The sequence below is a fragment of the Podarcis raffonei genome, chromosome 10, assembly GCF_027172205.1.
Source record: "Podarcis raffonei isolate rPodRaf1 chromosome 10, rPodRaf1.pri, whole genome shotgun sequence".
Taxonomy (NCBI): domain Eukaryota; kingdom Metazoa; phylum Chordata; class Lepidosauria; order Squamata; family Lacertidae; genus Podarcis; species Podarcis raffonei.
This window is the reverse complement of record NC_070611.1, coordinates 17,350,068-17,373,357: the sequence shown is the minus strand read 5'-3', so window position 1 is coordinate 17,373,357 and position 23,290 is coordinate 17,350,068. Positions and strand designations below refer to the sequence as shown.

The 23,290-nt window shown below is 41.8% G+C and overlaps 1 protein-coding gene across 4 annotated transcripts in view; it reads left to right on the top strand.

The window, feature by feature from the left end:
• The window catches only part of PLXNB2 (plexin B2), a 349,645-nt gene that overhangs the window by 156,929 nt on the left and 169,426 nt on the right, over positions 1–23,290 (top strand). For all 4 annotated transcript variants that reach the window (XM_053406823.1, XM_053406826.1, XM_053406825.1 and 1 more), the window contains one exon: positions 18,338–18,409. The gene's annotated coding sequence lies outside the window, so the exon portion shown is untranslated. The remainder of the gene's footprint in view (positions 1–18,337; positions 18,410–23,290) is intronic.

Here is a 23,290-nt window from a genome sequence, read left to right as displayed (position 1 = left end):
ACCCTCTCCCGGTGCACCTGCAGAAGCAGCAGTAGTTGAATTGCCACGGAATTGACTTGATCAAAAGCAAAAGGGAGAGGAATTTCTGGCTTAGGACCATTGCTAAGATAGCATTTACCTTCCAGGTAAGCAAGAGAGACAGCCAAGGAATTCCTCATGTGTCAGTCCTAGTAGGCTTACTATGAACTCTTGAGTGGGAGGAGAGAAACAGAACATGTTGTTTCTACATGCTGCTCTTTGATATCAGGGCCTTAGCAATTCATGTTGAAGATTTAGGCTGCTAATCCTAGAGCAGATGCATGATTTTTTGACAAAGGCATCTCATCCCTAGAGTGCCCTTCCTGTGCATAGGTTACTCTTACTACTGTCCACTCCTGGCTAGTATGGATGGGGAGGGGGAATCAGTTTAGTTCACATTTAAAAGCAAAACTACTTACCTAAGCTGGGATGCTGGTGGCGCTGTGGTCTAAACCACTGAGCCTAGGGCTTGCTGATCAGAATGTTGGCAGTTCGAATCCTCGTGACGGGGTGAGCTCCCATTGTTCGATCCCAGCTCCTAGCAGTTCAAAAGCATGTCAAAGTGCAAGTAGATAAATAGGTACCGCTCCGGCGGGATGGTAAATGGTGTTTCCGTGTGCTGCTCAAGTTCGTTAGAAGCGGCTTAGTCATGCTGGCCACATGACCCAGAAGATGTCTGTGGACAAACGTCGGCTCCCTCGGCCTATAGAGCGAAATGAGCACCGCAACCCCAGAGTCGTCTGCGACTGGACCTAACGGTCAGGGATACCTTTACCTTTTTACCTACCTAAGCTACACAGAAACAACATGTCAACCAAAACACAGCCATCCTTTGAAATTCACACTTCTCTGCATTTTGCAACCCAGTCAAGTAATGTGTACGGAAATGCAGATACCAAGGCTAAAATGTGCATGAATATACATAGATTCCTGAAAGTAACATACAAAAAGTGCATCATATTAAGGTAAAATTGCTTTGCAGAAGTTTGTACATTAGAGGAAATTGCATACAAAAATGCGTATGTTTGCAGACTTTGTTATTACAAATATTTTGATGGAATTTTTATGGGGATTTTTTGTTGTTGTTTTTAATTGCGAACTGATATAAACGTGGAGAAGCGAACAATATTGGAAAAATTAGAAACAGAAAAACCTGAACTGACAGATTCACCCATTCCTGTTTTCTAGTACAGTGGCACCTCAGGTTACATATGCTTCAGGTTACATACGCTTCAGGTTACAGACTCCACTAACCCAGAAATAGTGCTTCAGGTTAAGAACTTTGCTTCAGGATGAGAACAGAAATCGTGCTCTGGCGGCAGGGCGGCAGCAGGAGGCCCCATTAGCTAAAGTGGTGCTTCAGGTTAAGAACAGTTTCAGGTTAAGAACGGACCTCCAGAACGAATTAAGTACTTAACCTGAGGTGCCGCTGTCCTAGTCTGGTAGAATGAGGGAGCAACTTCGAAGGTGGAGTGGGAGTTGTGAAATAGTATGCATGTAGTAAAATGGTACAGTGGTACCTCTGGTTACCTACTTAATTCGTTCCGGAGGTCCGTTCTTAACCTGAAACTGTTCTTAACCTGAAGCACCACTTTAGCTAATGCCCCCCCCCCCGCATGATTTCTGTTCTCCTCCTGAAGCAAAGTTCTTAACCCGAGGTACTATTTCTGGGTTAGCGGAGTCTGTAACCTGAAGCATATGTAACCTGAAGTGTATGTAACCCGAGGTACCACTGTACTAGGTATTACTATGAAGATGGATGAAGGAGTAGTAGATGTTACAGGATTATTCCAAGTTTTGTTCCTCTTCTATGACAGTGCAGGGCATGTTCAGATTAGCCCTCCCTGTCTAGTAAAGGGAATTACGAAGCAGCATAACACTTGCCTTCCTCCACATGCCAGAACAGGCCTTTATGTGACTGCAGGCAAAATCTTTAATGTGAGAAGTCCGATAGGATGTCTTTCATTAGCTTTGCATATTTCATCTAAGCTTCTTAAAGCATAACTCTGCCTTCAAAAATGATGTCAGCGATTTGACCTTCTGCGCTAATTAGATCCTTCTTGCCACCTTGGAAAGTCTGCAAAAATGCCTGCCTAAATATGTCCACAAATCTGTGCTTCATTATACCACCCTCTTATTACTTACTGAAAAGTTTTGTGTCGTCCTTGATTGAATGCCATGTTTGCATGTGTCCCAGCTTATGTGCAGGCAATTGGTAGTATAGATTTATTTATTTTAAAAAAAGCAAAACCAAAAAACGAAGATTCAAACCAAGGTGTGCCTCACCTTGTATACAGTCTCAAATGTCCAAGGAGTCATCTATGGAAAGAGCTGCTTCAGGTGTACTAACCCTGAAGTAGCTAAAAGGTGACAAGAAATGATAGGGCCAACAGACCTGAAGCTTTTCTGTGGATTTTCCCCCTAGGGCAGCACCAGATGTGGCCCTCCAAGGTTTACTATTTGGCCCTCAGAACTGTCACTAGGATGCATCCCTTCCTGGCTGTACACCATTTTGTCTGGATAGACTGTGTCCTTGAACTCTGAAGATTCCTCTTGCCTGACAGGATGTAGGATAGAGAGAGCTGTGAGTGGGTGTGTACAAAGGTTTGATTTGCATTTGTTGCTCCACCTGCTTTTGCTTCTGGCTCTGTCCATTGGCATGTGGCCCTTGGAAGGTTGAACACAAGGCAGTGAATCACAATTACCTAAGTACTGCAGGCCCCCTGTTTTTCAAAAGCCCAGCCATGAACCCTCTACTTTTGAAAATGTTGATATCTCTGTGGTAGTTTTTGTTATGTGAATGGTACCACAGACCCCCTTGAGTGGGCCTGTGGACCACCAATTGGGAACCACAATGGAATGTGGCCTCTGGGCTAGTTGATTTTTCCATGGCCTTTTCTTTGTTTTCTTTTGAAATACATTTATAACAACTTACGGACATTTAACTTGTGTGCATTCAGCTTTATAAACATGGTAAAAAATAAATTAAAAGGGGGCGGGCATTCAGTGGGAAATGCTTTGGCAATTCCACCCACCACTGAACCCAATGTATACAGGATTTTGGGTTTAGGCATGATCTCCAGAATGTAACTCCTACATAAGCTGTATACCAATTGTGCAAAAGATGTGTTGATAGCAAGACACAAAAGCAGAAGTGCGAAATGCACAAACTGCTGCTGTTAACTGCAAATGTTTTGGCATTGCTCATCTTGTAGCTGGAAACCTTTAAGGCACTAGAAGATGTGGGATTAATGAGGTGTATGTTACTACTATGTGATTAAAGTTTGCTCAAACTTGTTACAAATTCCACTAACCTGGAAGAGTTACCTCGAGTTGAGAACTTTTCCCCTGGATGAGAATGGAAATCATGTGCCGCTTCTAATTAAGAACAGTTTCAGGTTAAGCACGGACCTCCGGAACGAATTAAGTTCGTAACTGGACGTACCACTGTAGTTTACCGCTTCATCTGTTTTTGAGTACTTGTACTATAATTACTTATCATCCCCAGGGGATTCTGTTCCCTTAAGGGCAATATTGACAACTTTGTATAGAAAGTACATACTGTCTACGTACAGACAAACAGGAAGTAGACAGGTTTATATTGTGTATCCCATTCAATCCATAGATGGTTTTCAATTCTCCACTTCACCCCTCAACCCCTCGCCCCTATTTGTTTGGTGTGGGTGTTGCAAAGTTTATAGTCTTGTGACAAACAATACAGTGTTTAAAAAAGTTGGGTGCCACCCCAACTCTCTGCTGAGCTGTGTCAAGATTCCAAGGGGTTTCAGGCACGCACCTAGGGTCTGTGTTCCCTTGGAGAATTGAGACATTGTGAGAGCTGTCATAGAAATATAGTTTATTCACCTATTTACACCTTCATTCTGCAAGGAGGGAGTCCAAATCCTAGAGTACAGTCATTTCAAGAGGGGCTTGTATCCCACAGCAGGGCAGCTCTAGAGTCCAAGGCATCTCCCCCAGCCAGCCTGCAGCCAACCTGCCCAAGATGGATCCCAGTCTTCCTTCCTTATTCTTCTTCCCAGCAACCTTTGCTCAGGAATCTCTTTCCCTGTCTTCTTACTCTTAACTTGACCACCTTCCAAACCCCCAGTATTCACACCCCAGGGCAAGGGGAGGGGAGGACAGTTCTCTTGCATTGCCAATGGCTCTCAATGTATTGTTTCTTAATGGCCCTGGCTTGGCCCGGTCGTTCTGCATTGGCTAGCCCAGTAATTACTCTGTAGCTTGTATTTCTCCCTTCACATCACAAATAATCAAAATCCTACCATTTATTAATTTTTAAGAGTTCAAAGGGGTCCCCCCCACTTTAAGAAAGTTCGTCTCCCGAATCTTCAATTCAGATAACTTGCAGACTCTGTGGATTGCAAGTATTGCTGTTTCGGTTGATTTTCTTTGGTCGTAAACTGATGACTCGTGTGTTCTTTGTTAAGTGATAAACATTATGCAGAGAACAAATTCTGACTGTACAAAAAAAAGTATTGAGAACCAAAAGTAGAAAATTGGGGAAAGGGGTGGGGAGCCTGCAAGGAAGAAGAGCTCTCTGCATTTCAGTGGAGCCACTTTTTAAACTGTTTTTATTGTTTGTGGTTTGGATCACTTTGGATGGCCATTAACATTCATTTCACAAAGAGCACCATTGAAAGGACTGAGGAATGTCTGTGGCCACTGTGGATTTCTTCCATGCCTACAGGAAGAGTAAATTAGTTACGAGAATTTGACAGACTGTCCCTGGTGAGTTAACCCCTTCCTTTCAGCTTTCCCATTATTCCTTTTTTTTTTTTTTAAGGAAACTGCACAAAGTATCGTTTTCCCTTTATGAGAAGCTGCTCATACGAATGGAGGCAGGCAAAAAATCACATTTGTTTAGCTTTCAGATGAAAGGGGAAATTATTATTTTTTGCTGTTCAAGGGAGATTTTTTTCCCCCCTTGATAACATTTCCTTTCGTTTCTTTCGGGTTGGTTATTTGTAGAAAAATGGTCAACATTTGACAGCTTCATTTGACAAGCACCAATAAAAAGCTGGTATTTATTCAGATGATACTTTGGAGTACATGTTCTCTAGGAAAACAAGGAATCACAATATTAAAACAGGTGTTCTCTTTAGTAACCTGAGTCACTTCTGTATTCTTGCCAGCTAGACTTGCCACTTGAATGGGACATACTCTCTTACAGAGTGTAATCTGATTTTTGCCAAGGTAAAGTTTGTTGATATGTTCATTTCCATTTTTGATGTGATAAACGAGGAACATTTATTTTGAGCCTGTAACCTGGATTGAGGGGAAATCCTTTCAATAAGTGTAGTACATGTAGGCAGGGGTCTTTTTCAGCAGGCACTTGCCAGAACTCAGTTCTGGCACCTTTTAAGTGGGCACTATTGCCATTATAAGGGATGCGGGTGGTGCTGTGGGTTAGACCACAGAGTCTAGGACTTGCTGATCAGAAGGTCAGCAGTTCGAATCCCTGCGACGGGGTGAGATCCCGTTGCTCGGTCCCTGCTCCTGCCAACCTAGCAGTTCGAAAGCACGTCAAAGTGCAAGTAGATAAATAGGTACCACTCCAGAGGGAAGGTAAACGGCGTTTCCGGGCGCTGCTCTGGTTCTCCAGAAGCGGCTTAGTCATGGTGGCCACATGGCCCGGAAGCTGTATGCCGGCTCCCTTGGCCAATAAAGCGAGATGAGCGCCGCAACCCCAGAGTCAGTCATGACTGGACCTAATGGTCAGGGGTCCCTTTACCTTTACCTGTTGCCATTATAAGAGAACAAGGGAGGTGTTCATGGTGAGTTCTGTCCCCTCTTTTTCTAGAAAAATAGCACTGCATGTATGGGAAGTCCTACAAGATGCTGATGGCAAAATCAGTTTGGTTAACTGTTTCTTGCCTAAATGATATGTAATTTGTGCTTAAGAAAAGAATTGTTGCCAGGGCAGGAGGTTTGTGTCTGCTTCATAGAAATACTGACAGCCTACCTAAGTGACAAGGACCTGAAATGAAGTGTTTTGTCACCACTTGCTAGAGTCACTTAGCTCAGTGGTACATAGACTTTAGTCTTGTGAGAGAGATCTACTTTTGATTTTTTTTGCTAGACACCAGAGATGCAGGACAAGGTGCAAAAGGCACATACTCTTAGCATTAAAGAAATTTCAGGCTGGGAACGTCTTGTTGCTTTTTAGTAACAAAACTGAGCAGAACTCACAGTCTTTCCACACAAAATCTACTCTTGGTTATCTCCCCTCCATTGCATTAGTATAATTTGGGTTTTTTTGTGTGTGTGCATGCGGGGGTGCCATTTTGTTTTTTGGTATTGTTAAAAATTTGGAAGTCAGAAATTATTGTCGACCTAACACTAGCCATCCAGAGATCTACCAGTACGATGCCAATTTACAGTGGTACCACTGGTTACAGACGCTTCAGGTTACAGACGCTTCACATTACAGACTCCGCTAACCTCGGGTTAAGAACTTTTACTTCAGGATGAGAACAGAAATTGTGTGGCGGCAGTGGGAGGTCCCTTTAGCTAAAGTGGTACCTCAGGTTAAGAACATTTTCAGGTTAAGAACAGACCTCCAGAACGAATTAAGTTCTTAACCCGAGGTACCACTGTACTTTCTTCCCACCACAGAGTGTAACTTATAGACCCATTAATGTAGTCAAACCGCATGGATGTTTTGAAGTGAGTACCTTTTGCTGGTTCAAAGAGAAACAAGAGTTTTCACCCCGGGGTCTTGCAGCCAATTTCATTTTATTGCACATGTAGGTAGCAGGTGACTTGGGCTTTTAAAGTGGCTGAAATTCTGAAGGGAGAGTAAAGAATTTAAGTCATGTAGTCTGAGGATACAACCTATAGCAGTTTTGATCCAGTAGAGTGCCTGGATGGGAATCCTATAAACGCTTTGATGGCTATATATGTGCTTTTTGAAGATATGTGTGATTAAATATTCTTGTTGAATTGTTGCTGGCTTCCATGGGGGAGCATTTTGCACACTACAGAGCATCTTGACAATAACACACACCCACACATCCACACACCACAGCAACAGAACCATCCTTTAAGCTTCCACTTTCAACAGTATCAGCCCATGTGAGAGAGAAAAAATAACTTGTTAACATTCAGATTTGGATGGTGTAATTTTGCTAATTTGGCCCTGGATCTTCCTGCAACCTCTCCCAACATGCTTCAAATAGAATGACATTTGAAGTAAACCAATTTTTCCCATCTTTCAAAAATGCACAATACAAGACCACAGCTGTCTGCATCTTTTTAGCAAGCTGCCACTTCTCTCTGTTCCCCCATCATCCACTTTCTCCCATCACTGAGGTGGTTCCTGATTTCTCTGTCACTGACTGTCGTTTTGCCCATTATTTGTACTTTATCGCCCTTTTCACTGCGTACTTCCCTCACCGTCTTCTTCCATATAAATCAAATTCTCCTCCTCTCCCTGCCCCGTCAACAGACTCTGTCCTTAAATGTTCCTTCCTCACTACTTATTTCTCTCCTGCATTGTCTGAGGTAGAAAGATGGTGCAATAACACAGAGATGCTTTCCTTGATAATATATGATTGCAATTGGGGAGACTTTTAGAGGCATAAATCTTATGGTATCCTAATTACAGTGCTGAATAATACTAAGCTAAATTACGCTGAATGAATAAAACTAGAAGCCAAATGCAGAAATTCACAGTGTCTGTTGAATAGTAGGCTTCAGTGTACAATCCAAGTTTCTATATGAGATTCACTATAATATAGATAAGCTTTGAGATGTGGAGGTAAAAAGGTACAATGGATGTTGTGGGGCTTTCAAGCATATGGGTCTGTTCTTTGATTTGCTACAGGAATTGAGTTGGTGGTGGGAAGACTTAAGTACAGTGGTACCTCGGGTTACAGGCGCTTCAGGTTACAGACTCCGCTAACCCAGAAATAGTACCTCGGGTTAAGAACGTTGCTTCAGGATGAGAACAGAAATCGTGCGGTGGCCCCATTAGCTAAAGCGGTACCTCAGGTTAAGAACAGTTTAAGGTTAAGAATGGACCTCCGGAACGAATTAAGTTCTTAACCCGAGGTACCACTGTATGGACGTGCTGGTGTGCTCAAGCTTATGGGAATCATCTTAAAACTCGCAAATTACCAGATCATGGGAAAGCAGTAATAATATATAGCACTGTTGCCATTAACTTGCAAACACACAATTCTCAAAAAGTGATTTATAGCAGGGGTGGAGAACCTATTGAACTCTGAGGTCCGTGTTTCCTTTTCGTTGCTCATCTTCGAAAGGCTACATACCAGTACTGAATGGGCCAAGGCTGGCAATGGGCAAGGTCACACTCCCTCAATCAACCCCACTTCCACACATACAAACCCCAACCAGTGGATACTCTTGGCAAAAGCACTTTAGCTTCACCGCAGTTGGGCTTTAAAACAGCATTCTAATTCGTCAGGAGCCTCAGTTTTATGGAGTGACTCTGATTCCGCGGCAGAAATGGAAAAATTGATGGACTTCTTTTACAATATGGAACTGACTCTTTTTTCTTTTTGAAATAATAAGCAACTAAAACAAAACCTGACATTTACAAGCAAGAGAGTACCTTACCTAACAGAATCCAGTATCATATCCAGTGTAAGCAACACTTATAATTCAGCCCATAAAGTCCCATTGTGAGTAAATGTACTTCCCAACCTGGCAAGTACAACTTGGGTCCAGGTTACCCGAAGGACTAGTGGCCACTGTATAAAACTGTAAGAAAATTTATTCATGGGGAAATTTTATTCATGGTTCTGCACTCTACAGAAGATCACAGAATATGGACCTGAAAATTGCATTTCCCACCATTGCCCTTCCACTCTGGAATGCCTTTCTCTTAGAAATATGTGAAGCATTGTCCATCAGTTGCTTCAGACATCTTCTAAAAACATATTCTTTTTTCCAGGCTTTCCATGATCCATAAGATCTGACCCTGCTATTATTGAATTTCTGTTTTTATCTCTTTTTATAAAACTGTTTTGGGTTTTCCTGAACAGACTCCCTCAGAAGGTTGTGGTCTCTCCTTCCTTGGAGGTTTTTAAGCAGAGGTTGGATGGTTATCTGTCATGGATGCATTAGCTGAGAATCCTGCATTCCTTCAAACTCTTATGTTTCTATGATTTATAAATATAAAATATTTATAAATATAGTTCTAACACGGTGTGGCTATTCCTGGTTCTCTGAAGCAAGCACATTAATACTGGTATCTTATTGATCAAAGCAAACAAGGTATTTGTAGCCACTGCAATTCTTTCTGTGTGCACAAGTTGTCTACAGTAAAGATCCCAAGAGTAGCATTGTAATTTCCCAAAATTACCTCTCTCCTTTTTTTAAGTACATGTGTAAGACATGTGTTCATGCACACCAGCATGAACCAGCAGATTTAGTAAATGTCAGTGTATTCTAACTACCAACAAATAGCAGTACAGTATAAAGAAAAGAAACCAGAATTTGAAACTAAATGTTGACCTTCCTCTTTCTTGTGTTCACCTATGAAGGCTCTCTACCCAGTGGACTGATTGTAGGTTTAATACCGAGTGCTTATTATCTAGGTGGTATTATCTAGTTTTTAATTTTTCTTTGCTGCTAAAAGCAGTTCTAGAACAGCTTATGAGCCCAGCACAGTGCTCAGCATATTAAATCCTGACCTTTTTATGATGTGTAATTTTCTGTTTTGAAAGGTTTTTTTTTTAAAAAAAAAGGAAAGGGAGTTATATAACATATAGCACATTTTTCACATTTTTCAACACCTTTTTAGCTTATGGGTATTGCTTTGCAGCTAGTTTTGAAACTCTGTTGTGAGAACTGGTCCTCTTTCATATCCAACAGCACTTCCCATCCCAGGTGGGAAGCTACTCAAGGATGCTTTCAAAAGACAAAAGCTACTGTTCAAAAAAATAGGAAAATCCCACATCTGCCAGGGCAATGTTCTTCAACCTCGTGTTCTTGAACTAGAACTCTCATCATCCCCAGCCAGCTGGGTTGGAGTGATGGGAGTTGTAGTCCATCTGGGGACCTAAGGTTCAAGAACACTACTCTAGAACAAAGCCAAGTGCTTGGCCATATGTAGAACTCATGTGGTAGTGGTTTGCCTATGAAAACCACCCCTAAATCAATCAATCAATCTCAAACCTTTATTGGCATACAGTGGTACCTCGGGTTAAGTACTTAATTCGTTCCGGAGGTCCGTACTTAACCTGAAACTGTTCTTAACCTGAAGCACCACTTTAGCTAATGGGGCCTCCTGCTGCTGCCACGCCGCCGGAGCACGATTTCTGTTCTCAACCTGAAGCAAAGTTCTTAACCTGAAGCACTATTTCTGGGTTAGCAGAGGATGTAACCTGAAGCGTATGTAACCTGAAGTGTATGAAACCTGAGGTACCACTGTATAGACAAAATTCCAAAAGGTTCAGTACAATAAAATCACACAGCAAAATCTGTATCTAACGGTTAAAATACTATTGCATAACATTCAGAAAATACTCATTGTGTGTTGCAGAAACCTGGCTACCATCTCCATTGGGAGGAGCGGGTGGCGCTGTGGTCTAAACCACTGAGCCTCTTAGGCTTGACAATCGGAAGGTTGACGGTTCACATCCCCACGATGGAGTGAGCTCCCTTTGCTGTGTCCCAGCTCCTGCCAACCTAGCCATTCAAAATGATGCCAGTGCAAGTAGATAAATAGGTACCGCTGTGGTGGGAAGGTAAACAGAGTTTCCCTGTACTCTGGTTTCCATCACGCTTGTGCCAGAAGTGGTTTAGTCATGCTGGCCACATGACCCAGAAAAGCTGTCTGGACAAACGCCAGCTCCCTCAGCCTGAAAGCAAGATGAGCGCTGCAACCCTAGAGTCGCCTTTGACTGGACTTAACCGTCCAGGAGCCCTTTTTTACTATCTCCATTCTATCCCCATCCTGGGTAAACATTAGGAAGGTTGCCTTACAGTCAGATGAATGTAAGGTAAAGGTAAAGGTACCCCTAACCGTTAGGTCCAGTCGCAAATGACTCTTTGGTTGCAGCGCTCATCTCACTCTATAAGCCAAGGTAGCCGAAATTTGTCCGCAGACAGCTTCTGGGTCATGTGGCCGGCATGACTAAGCCACTTCTGGCGAACCAGAGCAGCGCACGGAAACGCCGTTTACCTTCCCGCCAGAGTGGTACCTATTTATCTACTTGCACTTTTTGGCGTGCTTTTGAACTGCTAGGTTGGCAGGAGCTGGGACCGAACAACTGGAGCTCACCCCGCCGTGGGGATGTGAACCACCAACCTTCGGATCGGCAAGCCCTAGGCTCTGTGGTTTAGACCACAGCACCACCCGTGTCCACCCCTAAATCAAAAGTGGCACTGGACAAGAGGAGTTAGTGGCATTGTTTTGTGCAACATTGCTTGAACAAAGGCCTTGACTAGAGCCAGGGCCTTTTTGGCTGTGGCCCCAGCCTGGTGGAATGCTCTCCCACAAGAGAGCCAGGGCCTGCGGGATTTGACATCTTTCCACAGGGCCTGTAAGACGGAGATGTTCCTCCAGGCCTTTGGGCAAGATGCAGTTTGACTTACTTTCCTCTGTATAAAACAAGCCCAAAGGAGGCCCCCAACCCGCTCACAGGTCCTTGTATGATCAGTGGAAACAGTTGGTCCTGGCAAGTATTAACCACTCTCAGTTCCAACCTGATAATTGCCACCTGCCCAGATTTTAACTTGTCTGAATTAATTTTAAGATGTATTTTAATTAACTGATGTCTGTTTTTATGCATATTGTGTTGTTTTTATGATGTTAGCCACTCTGAGCCCGGCCTCGGCCAGGAAGGGCAGAATACAAATAAAAAAATTATTATTATTTTTATTATTACATTACAAAAATAGTCACATGCCATTTCTAAGGCTCTCTGTGCACTTCTGCGATAAAAATGCTTTGGGAGGTTGACACAGGCCATTTAAAATGCTTCATAAAATAGTATCTTCCAGCTATACTAAGTATTTTAGAAATCACTTATTGTTCATCTTCCATTGGGGCCTGAGCATATCTGGAACGGCAAGGTTCCAGTTTTGCATGGGATCCTTTTTTTTCAAATCCCAGCTCCTGCAGATTGATTATCTGAGCTGGGCTGGGCTGGGGATTTTGAGCTAATACCATGTTTGTGATAACCCCTTCACCTACATGGAGATGGAGATGAATGTAATAGAGCAAATACTGGTGTATTTTTGAGGGAGAAAAGCTCTCAGACACACGACCCATAATACGAAAATAATGATGATAGCACAATTTCAGTATACGTTCTGCCCCTGAGGTAGTAGTTAATGGCTGTACTTTAGATATATAGTACCAACTGGAAAATATGGTGTAAAAAGAAAAGAAAAGATGCGATTAAGTCTGAACACAGCCCTCTAACAAACACATACACAAACCCGAGAGAGAATGGTTCCTGCTGAGTTCTGCGATGTCTTTCCTGCCTGCATCAAGTATTTGTATCGGTTGATGTAAACACTTAAAGTAAACTTTCCCACATTTTGATATTAATAGGCAGAAACAGTTCCTTCTGATCCTCCACCAAGTTATTTGGCAACAGTGGCTTTACTTGTTCATCTTGGTCTTGTTCGTGTCTTATTTTTTTTTTATTCTTCATTTTTGAAGACTGCAAAAAGTTACAGCAGGAGATGGGGCAATGGGGCAAAAGAACAACAGAGAGTTGCTTTTCTTTTCAACCTGGAGAGCTGGTTGTTCGGTTTCCTCTTGATTCAGGTTAATCATTTGTATTCCTGCCAGTATTATAATCTTAACACAGTATTTGGTCATGGAAGGTGGGAGCTGTTGTCCAGTAACATACAGTGGTACCTTGGGTTACATACACTTCAGGTTACAGATGCTTCAGGTTACAGACTCCGCTAACCCAGAAATAGTACCTCAGGTTAAGAACTTTGCTTCAGGATGAGAACAGAAATCATGCTCCAGGGGTGCGGCGGCAGCAGGAGGCCCCATTAGCTAAAGTGGTGCTTCAGACTAAGAACAGTTTCAGGTTAAGAACGGACCTCTGGAACGAATTAAGTTCTTAACCCGAGGTACCACTGTATTTGGTCATGGAAGGTGAGAGTTGTTGTCTAGTAACATACAGGGATCCAAAGTTGGAGAAAGATGCCATAGAGGTACTGCTGTCTTTCCTGGGTCAAGCAAAATTATCTGAGAAGCTTATTGAGTCATGTAAAACACATGCACATACTCCTGCAAAATGCAAGTCCAATCCCATACCATACATAATTTTTCTGATGAAAATAGGGATGTCCTATTCAATAATAATAATAATAATAAGTATTAGTACAGTGGTACCTCTGGTTCCGAACAGGATCTGTTCCGGAGGCCCGTTCGCAACGTGAAAAGCCCGCAACCTGAAGCGCCATATCTGCACAGGTATGCAGCACAATTTGGTGCTTGTGTGCATGCACCAAGTGCAATTTAGCACTACTGCTCATGTGTGAGCGGCAAAGCCCGGAAGTAACCCTTTCTAGTACTTCCGGGTCGCCGTGGGACGCAACCTGAAAAAACGTAACATGAAGCAAACCCAACATTAGTATTATTAGTATTAGTATTTTATTTTATTTATACCCCACCCACCTTATTGTGTTGCCTCAGCCACTCTGGGCATCTTCCAATATATATAAAAACATAATTAAACACTAAAAAAAACCTTCCCTGTACAGGGCTGCCTTCAGATGTCTTCTAAAGGTTGTATAGTTACTTATCTCCTTGGCTTGAGGGTCATATAACTCCATACCCTCCAATATTTATCCGATGAAAATAGGGACATCCTAAAGAAAAGTGGGAGATTGCAGGATCAAATCAGAAACCAGATCGACTTCTGTAAATCCGGGACTGTCCCTGGAAAATAGGGACACTTGGAAGGTTTGCAAGGACCTTTATGTCAAAACCTCTTGTGTGGAGTATGTTATGAGAAGAAGTTCGTTTTTTCACAAGAGAGCAAGACTATTCTTGCAAGCTCCACCATATGCACTGTGAAATCACCTTAGGCTTCTTCTCAATCAACTCTGTGTTTACACCTTGTTTCCTTAGGATTTGTCAACAACCGTAGGCATACCATATTGTTTGTTTGTTTGTTTTTAAATGACCAAATTGGCAATGAAAACCTTTAGACTGCATGATTCTCTTGAGTTTTCTTTTGTGTTCATATTCACAGCTTGCAATTTAATTTTATTCACTACTAGTTTCTCTTTGGGCACTTCACAGTTTTTAAATAAATAACGAACTAGCGAACTGGAGTTAAGAGCATGTTCTTTACATGACTTTTCCCAAATTGAAAGCAGACTGGACGTAGTCATCTGAGACTGTGAACTATAATAATAATAATAATAATAATGTAAACCGCACTGGAAGTCACAGGAGCAACAGATTACAAAAAAAGCAATAAAGGGTTTTGCTTTTACCTTTAGAATTACCCAGTAGGTTGGAAATTATTCTGATAGAATGCTATGACTTCCAGGCTATCATTGCTGTGCAGGCAGGTATGTAGTCCTAAGAGGATAAAGGGCTCTTAGCTATGCCTTATCGAAGTTTTTGTCACTCACCTTCTCCCCACCCCCTCTAATAAGCAGCAGACGGTCACTGTATTTTGATAAGGTCTTTCTTATTTCCCCAGTGTTAGGTAGTAGACCTTTTGTCCAACAACAGAGAAGCTTTTTTTTTTAAAATGATATTTATTAAGATTTTTCCATTATAATACATCAAAAAATAAAAAAACACAAAAAAGAAAACGAAACAATTTTTTTTAAAAAACACATAAAATTCAAAGTCCTTATTTTCAATGACATATTTCCCTGACTTCCCCACACATCCCCCTCTTGTATTCCAGTTCAAATTGTTGGTTCAACAAGTTCTTGTCCCCAATTTTTAACCTTTTTATGTTTCATTCATTTTAGAAAAACCAATTTTAACTTATAAACATCAATAATTATACATCTGTGCTTATTCTTAAAGCCTTTTTCTAAAGTCGACCTAAATTCCCTTCCATGATTTCCTCAATTCTCATACAAATAACAAAACAAAATAAAAGCAAAACAAATTATAATTATGCACCCTTTGGATTCCCAAACTCCACCCCACCCCTTTCTCGGTTCCAATCCCCAATAATCGTCCATCAGTCAATCTACTCTCAGCCTGGGGATCTCACGTCCGAGGCTCTTAATTCTCTCTCAATTCCAACAACAGAGAATTAGTAAAGATACTATTCATATTATTATTATTATTGCTGCTGCTGTTACTGTTATGATTCCACTCCACTGTGTTTATTCAGTTTTGCTCTGAGTGATTGAGGGTCAATTAACTCTTTATAGGGCAGTTTTTGGCTGCATGTACAGACTAGTGATTATAAGGGACGCGGGTGGTGCTGTGGGTTAAACCACAGAGCCTAGGGCTTGCCGATCAGAAGGTCGGCGGTTCGAATCCCTGCAACGGGGTGAGCTCCCATTGCTCGGTCCCTGCTCCTGCCCACCTAGCAGTTCAAAAGCACGTCAAAGTGCAAGCAGATAAATAGGTACCGCTCCAGCGGAAAGGTAAACGGCGTTTCCGTGCGCTGCTCTGGTTCGCCAGAAGCAGGTTTGTCATGCTGGCCACATGACCCAGAAGCTGTGTGCCGGCTCCCTTGGCCAATAAAGTGAGATGAGTGCTGCATCCTCAGAGTCGGTCACGAGTGGACCTAATGGTCAGGGGTCCCTTTACAGACTAGTGATTTTCAGAGTATGCCCACTGAAATCAATCCACAAGTTCGCTGACATTAAGGGATCTGTTGCAAGTGTGACTAACAATGGGTGTGGAATACAGATGCCCATGTCTCTCTTCACATGTGACTTCTACATGAATAAATGCATAAATACATTGTTTTGCTTTCATGCCACTTCTCCATAGTTAAAACATTGCTCGTAACCATTACAAATACACCAAAAATCATGAGCAATAAATAAAATACGTCAACATATATACAACCAAACAATTTCCACATAAAACAGAAAATCTAAAAATAAAGATACAAAAATAATAATATCCATAGCGGCAACAACCCTCCCCCCCCAAAAAAAAAAACACCCTAAACAATACCCCAACCCAAGATGTGCATTTTAATGATTGGAGCATTACTGCTTTATGTTTGCTTTCTTTAATTTATGGGTAGCAGGAGAGGGGGGAAAAGAGGAGTCAAGTTGCAAAAAAGAGCAAGTTATAAAACTAATTTCCCTTCTACCTGTATATGACCACAACATGCACCTGAGCAGTAGATCAACATAGAACTTTTTTCCTGCTATTGCTGAAAGACCCATTCTTTCTATGTGTTACATCCTCATATGGCTGCTGTTTTACATAGGTCTATCTAGAGCAGTGTTTCTCAACCTTGGGTCCCCAGATGTTGTTGGACTACAACTCCCATCATCCCTGAGCTCTGGCCTTGCTATCTAGGGGTGATGGGAATTGTAGTTCAACAACATCTGGGGACCCAAGGTTGAGAAAGGCTGACCTAGAGGCAGCAAAGCAGAACTGTTGCTTGAAAGTATGAATTGACTGCAGCAAGTTGACTCCACTTCAACAGGTTCTAGATACTTGTTCCTTCCAAAATGCCCTTGTGCTCTAGAAAATATTACTTGATACCTCTATGCCACTTTGTTTGATTTTTTTTTTCAAATAACCTCTTTTGGGTGGGGGGAGTTAAGTTTGGAAATCAAATAATACAGGCTAGTCCTGTGGAAATGCCTTTTGGAGAATCCATATGCTACTTGATTTTCTCAGTGCCAGAATAAAATGCTGCTGGCATTGTTGCGTGGAGTGGCAGTAGTTCTCCAAAGGGAGAAGAAGAAGAAGGTCCAAGTCATTAGTCGAAAGTAAGCCTTCCAGTTACCCAAGTCCTGAGAATTGCTGGACTGCTTAGGTATTTAAATAGTCGTGATTGCTGTGCCATCTGTGTCCTTAATTCTTTGCCCTCAAGGAATCTGTAGTGTAAAGAATATGACAGGAGAGTGATAAACTGTCTTGGAGATGCATATGTCAGAGTTAGGTTAGCACACTTGACGGAAGCCCAGGTTTTATGCTAAGGTAACCTTCCAGCTTGCATTGAGTTGTTCTGTGCCCCAAGATTCTTGCTACACTTGGAATGCCAAAAGGGAATTCTGTACAAGCAAGCCCTGCTGTGAATGTTTCCTGTACAAGCACTTCATTAGCTGGCAGCAAAACAAAACAAAACAAAAACACACACACAAAATGAGCATCCAATATCTTCCTGGTTGCTTGGTATAAAACACTGAAAAAACTCTTGTGACTCATATTAAAAAAGAATCTTGTAGCAGAGGTTTAAAACTAGGAAACACACAGACCACAGATAGGAGAAGGAGGCCCACTGAAATCAATGGAAGGTTACTTTAGCATAAAACCTGGGCTTGGCCTTCATTTTAGTAGGTCATTTCCGAGTCTGCCTTCTTTGGATATTGAAAAGTATTCTCCAGCTTGATTTGAGAGCACCTGAATCTGTGCAAAGGTACGCGGGTGGCGCTGGGGTCTAAACCACTGAGCCGCTTGAGCTTGCCAATCAGAAGGTCGGCAGTTCGAATCCCCGCGACGGGGTGAGCGCCTGTTGCTCAGTCCCAGCTCCTGCCCACTTAGCAGTTCGAAAGCACGACAAAGTGCAAGTAGATAAATAGGTACTGCTCTGGCGGGAAGGTAAATGGCGTTTCTGTGCTCTGCTCTGGTTCGCGAGAAGCGGCTTAGTCATGCTGGCCACATGACCCCGAAAAACTGTCTGCGGACAAACGTCGGCTCCCTTGGCCAGTAAAGTGAGATGAGCGCCGCAACCCCAGAGTCGTCCGCGACTGGACTTAACGGTCAGGGGTCCCTTTACCTTTAAATCTGTGTGAAAGGTCGTGTGATATAAATGTGATTTAAATTTCGACAACTATTTAACCTTTCTTCAAAAGGAAGTGCTTTGTTTAGGTTTGAGTTCTTAACTGGGCAAGCTGAGAAAGAAAATCTCAAGTAACAATGAAATGAGTTACACTGCTGCTGGTCCATGCAAGGCAGCTGACCTGAGTGGCAGCACTGGTTCAAGGCCTTGCTCATAAGATCTTTTTACCAGAACAGTTGGAGTCTGAAACAGCTTCTGACCCTGACAAATAGTTATTAATTGGGATATTTAATGTGAAAAATGTTTTCTGTTCTGAAAAATGGAATTGGCAAGGGCTGGAAAAAAAGAAAGAAGTGCTTATAACAGTGCACTAAAAATAATAATGCTCCTTTCCCCCTTTTTAGGTAAAAAATAAAATAAAAGAAGAAGCTACCTGTGGAAAATTAAGTGAAGTGAAAGAAGAACCAGAGAAGAACGTAAGTACTTCTCCCTGTTGAAAAGCTTGATAGTATGTCAGACCTGCCAAGGAATATTAATTCTTTTAAAAACAGAAAACACTGGGTTCAGAATGATAGACATTTTAAAGATAAGTTATGTAAAGTGTAGCATGTTTAACTGTGCATATGTGGACTGCAGATTATAAAAATATTAATTTCCTTTGCACAGTCATTTGGAAGTCAATTAAAGAGGCATCTTTGGGATATTACAAATAGCCTAGGAACAAGCCCAGTTTAATTATCTAAAAACATTATTAGGCTGATTACCACGTTTTCTTTTGCTTTTTGACTTTTATTGCTGGCTGTGGGAGTATAGGGGCATGTAGCAGTGTTTTATCTGCACTGTGTCATAATCTCTGCAAAAAAAAAAAGCTTAAGTAACAAGAATGCATGCATTTGGAGCATAAAGATTAGAGATGTTCAAAACATGGAACTTAATAGTGGGAGTTGATGGGATGTTTGTCAACAGCTGTATGGATGACGTTAGCTAGTGCTTAATACCAGCACAAAACTCTAGCCTTCTGTCAGTGGCAGAGAAACGAACACAAAAACTGAGGAATATTTTTGTTGCAATCTGGTATGTTTTTATCTCATATGTATGCAGGCAAGGCAAAGCATAGCAGGCATCTGCAAATGTACTGTGCACAGTTATGAAAAGTATGATTTTTCACATTGCTGGAATAGCACGCTTCCACCATTAACTTTCTAGCTGAAGACAAACAAATTGGGTATCTTGATCGCTGGCTTTCCAGTTCAGAGCAGTTTAAAGAAACATCTGAACAGAACTTGAAGCAAAATACTACCTATAAGGTTCTGTATTTGGAGGAATTTCTTGGGTTTTTGTTTTTGTTTTTTTGCTATGTGATTTTTATAAATGTAATTAAAATTTAATTCAGAAGAAGAAAGGAAAGTTATTTTTCCCTTATTTTAGGGGCCCTCAGTGTGTACTTACATGGCTTGATGTAAGACAGGGACGTGCGTTCTCTGTGGTTTAAAACAACAACCAAGAAATGTTTGAATACTGTGTTAAAATAAGCTGCATTCTGAGGCCTGAATAAATTATGCAGGCTAAGTGAGTGTGCTATATATGCTTAACTTGAATATTTCTGCTTCTGCTTCTTAGTCTAAGAGCAAAGAGCTATGTAGTCATTGCCACCCAACCACTAAAAAACCCCAGTTCCTTCCTTCCTGTGGCTGCCACAATTTATCCAGTTAATGTCCACATGGTTTTACACAATCTAAACTAGCAAACTCCCATACCCCAGCCCTTGAGTGCCGTGTTGAATGGATCATACTTTGTCAGGATACATACAGTATCATGTATGGCATAGGTACTTTACCTTGCCATAGCACAAATTGCATTTTGCTGGTTTCCCTCTCTAGTGCAGCCTTCATTTTCTGCAGTTGTTCTTCAAATTACCTTCCATTTACAATCATATCATCAAGTCCACCAGGCAAGAGGGAACCCTTTAGATCTGCCAGCACCACTTTTGAAATGTCCCAGAACATTACTGTTGTGGGTTGGTCTTCAGGAGATACTCCTCTTGCCAGTAGCTGCTTGCCAGATCCAAAGTAGAGAACCCATAGGCATTAGCAAGCAGATCTAAAATATATTCAGTCCCTGGGAAGAGGATGGGCATCTTTCACAAGGGTATTATTCAACCACAAATAGTCGAGACCACAGATACTCTGTTTGACGCGAGCCATCACAGACCTGCTCCCAGATAGTAGTCCTTTCCCATCCTCTCTCAGAAAGCAACTCTCCTCTTTTTAGGTCAGAGGTACAGGTCACAGCAGGGATCCCAATACTCCATGGTCCATTGCAATCTGTTATACTATCAGTCACGATGTCCACATAGCTTTGCCTTGGTTCTTATTAATTTATCATTACTCCCTGCTGTCTGCTGTTCCATTCCCATTTTCTGTCATCCCACCTTAAAAAAAACAACAACAGCAACATCCGTTCAGTCCTCTGCTTATGCGTGTCTTTTGTTAATTTAATTATGTAAGCTCACAGCTTTAAGCACAGGAGAAGTTGTCTTTACACTGAGAACTACACTGAGAATGTACCTTCAACTAGAGGGCCACAGCTCACTTGCAGATCGTGTTTATTGAGCGTTATTGGCATGGCTGTCTTAACAGTATAGCCGATCAGCTTATTCATGATGCACCCAGCACTCTTTAAATATTGGATATCTGCATAGGGTTTTCTGCTATGATAACTCCACAAGCTTTCTGCAAGCCTCAAGGCACTTATTCACTATTTGTGCGCGTGGCACAATAGGAGACTGAAATTTTTTGAGGGGACAATCCAATTGATAACCATGTTGCTTCCATCCATCTCTCCCCCCATCTTGTATTGCTTCCATACCTCCCAGTAACAGAAAACCACAGGAAAATTCTGCTTAGTGATTAGTAACATCAGATGTTAGGGGAAGGGGAAAAGGACTGAATTGGCCTCTAATATGTTTTGATATACCATGGGAAGATGAACTGGTTTTTCCCCCTTTTTCCCCTTTATTTCCTTATGTAGTTATGGTTACTTATCACCATTACATCTTCAAACATTTTTCAGCCACCACGAGGTCATGTCACATATATGCAAAGCTGGCTTTCTCTGGAGTTCATGGTGCATGAAAGTGACTTGCTACCATATGTCGCCCACCCAATTTTGAAGCACGTTGAGATCAGCATACAGGCTTGTGAAATGTTGTGTAACGATTCCATTATTGTAGGCATTTGTGTAGAAAAGCATTCCCAGTTGCTTCTATTGCTGTTGTCTGCAGAGATACAACCACGGACACAGAATCATAGAAGGGACCACAAGGGTCATTTAGTCCAACCCCTTGCAATGCAGGAATGTTTCCTTCAGCCAACGAAATCCCATATCACCAGATCATATATGTAGATATGTAGAGTAATGGAACATTAGCTTGTAGGTGCTGCTTGCAGACATCTTGTGAATCGGAAGGATTCAACGAAGTTAACATTGCATAAATTTGTCAGTGGTGTGTTCTTCTGAGACATGGGAAAGGAAGAATCTCTGAGCACACAGATTTTGATCCCATTTCAAGCAAAATTATGCATGAGTGGCTGAATTTTTAATCGTGTTTGACATACTGCTGCACTGTGTGTTTTTTATGTAACAATGAAAATGGTTTTGAGCCATAACACCTTGTTTGAACCTGTAATTTGTTTCTGACATATTCACACAAATGGAATGTTTAAAGGAAGAGAATTGGATGGATTGATCTTTAATTTGAGACTAGTTTGAAGATTACCATGTTGAAAAAAAATATGTTTGTTATATATATTCTTCAGGTATGACCCAGAAAAGAATTTTTAAACCTCACTTCTGTAATTCTCATTTTACACGTAGGGAACTGATTCAGCCATTATTGCAACCCGTTGTTTAGCATTATGCAGCCAAATAGACACAAGCGTCAGTCTTTGCAATAGGGGAAAAAATAATCTAATCAGAAGCTGCATAGTTTCAGTGCAACTTTTGGCCTGTTTCTTGGGCCTGCTGTAACACTGGTGAATTCCATAAATTCCGGCATGTAACATCTGAGCAGTTGGTCAAAATAAGAAATAGCAACAGTGCCAATTTCCAGGAGAATTCAAATAGTGCTCTGTACTGTTCAGGGACGCGGGTGGTGCTGTGGGTTAAACCACAGAGCCTAGGACTTGCCGATCAGAAGGTCAGCGGTTTGAATCCCCGCGACGGTGTGAGCTCCCGTTGTTCAGTCCCAGCTCCTGCCAACCTAGCAGTTCGAAAGCACAAAGTGCAAGTAGATAAATAGGTACCGCTCCGGCGGGAAGGTAAACGGCGTTTCCGTGTGCTGCTCTGGTTCGCCAGAAGCGGCTTAGTCATGCTGGCCACATGACCCGGAAGCTGTACGCCGGCTCCCTCGGCCAATAAAGCGAGATGAGTGCTGCAACCCCAGAGTCGGTCACAACTGGACCTAATGGTCAGGGGTCCCTTTACCTTTACCTTTACTGTTCATTAGATAAGGATGCTCCACACATGCTCTGCATTCTCTGAACAGCTAACCATTTGCAAAACTAATGTTTCTGCTTCTATTATCCAACTCTCATGACAGACAAAAATAATTTTCAGCAGTGCATCCATTGTAATAGGAGAGTACTTGAAGGAAGCTTTTTAAACACACACACACACACTGGAATTTACGCATATCTTGGTAGTTATTGACCAAATGAGCATGAGTGGAACAGCTGTAGTAGAAAATAATGCAATAATTGTACATGCATGTTGTAGATTTTCTATCAAGGATTGTGAATAAACAGACTAGTGGGCTCTTGTTGACTGAGAAGGACAAAGTATAGGTTGCATGCAGGAGAGTATGAGCAGGAAAAAGTAGTGGTTAATCATTCAGAGAGTTTCCCAAATATATCTAGCACCATATTATTTCCACTCGCAAGTGATAAACTGCTGCCACAATGTGTTTGAATTACTTTGAAATATTCAAAATCGGTAATATGGGGGCCGTGCAATCTATTCAATCCTATCTCTCATTCAGAAGGAAATAATTCCAGGAATGTGAGAAACAGCACACACATAAAATATTTGGAGGCAAGAAGAGTGAAATGTGATAACAGTCAGACTGGATTCCAGTTTAAGTCCAGAGAAATGTATGTGTGTTTGTTTTTATTTTATTTTTAAATGCCATTTAAATGTACTGTAGAACTCCATCCTTTCATTTCGGTTTTTTTGTGCAAAACAATTGTAGCAATTCCCCCTGCCCCAAGCCCTCCAACAAAATGCCCCAGACATTTCCTCGAAATAAGTGTTCCCTCCCACACACCATGGGTTTCATGAACTGGCGGGAAAGCTTTACA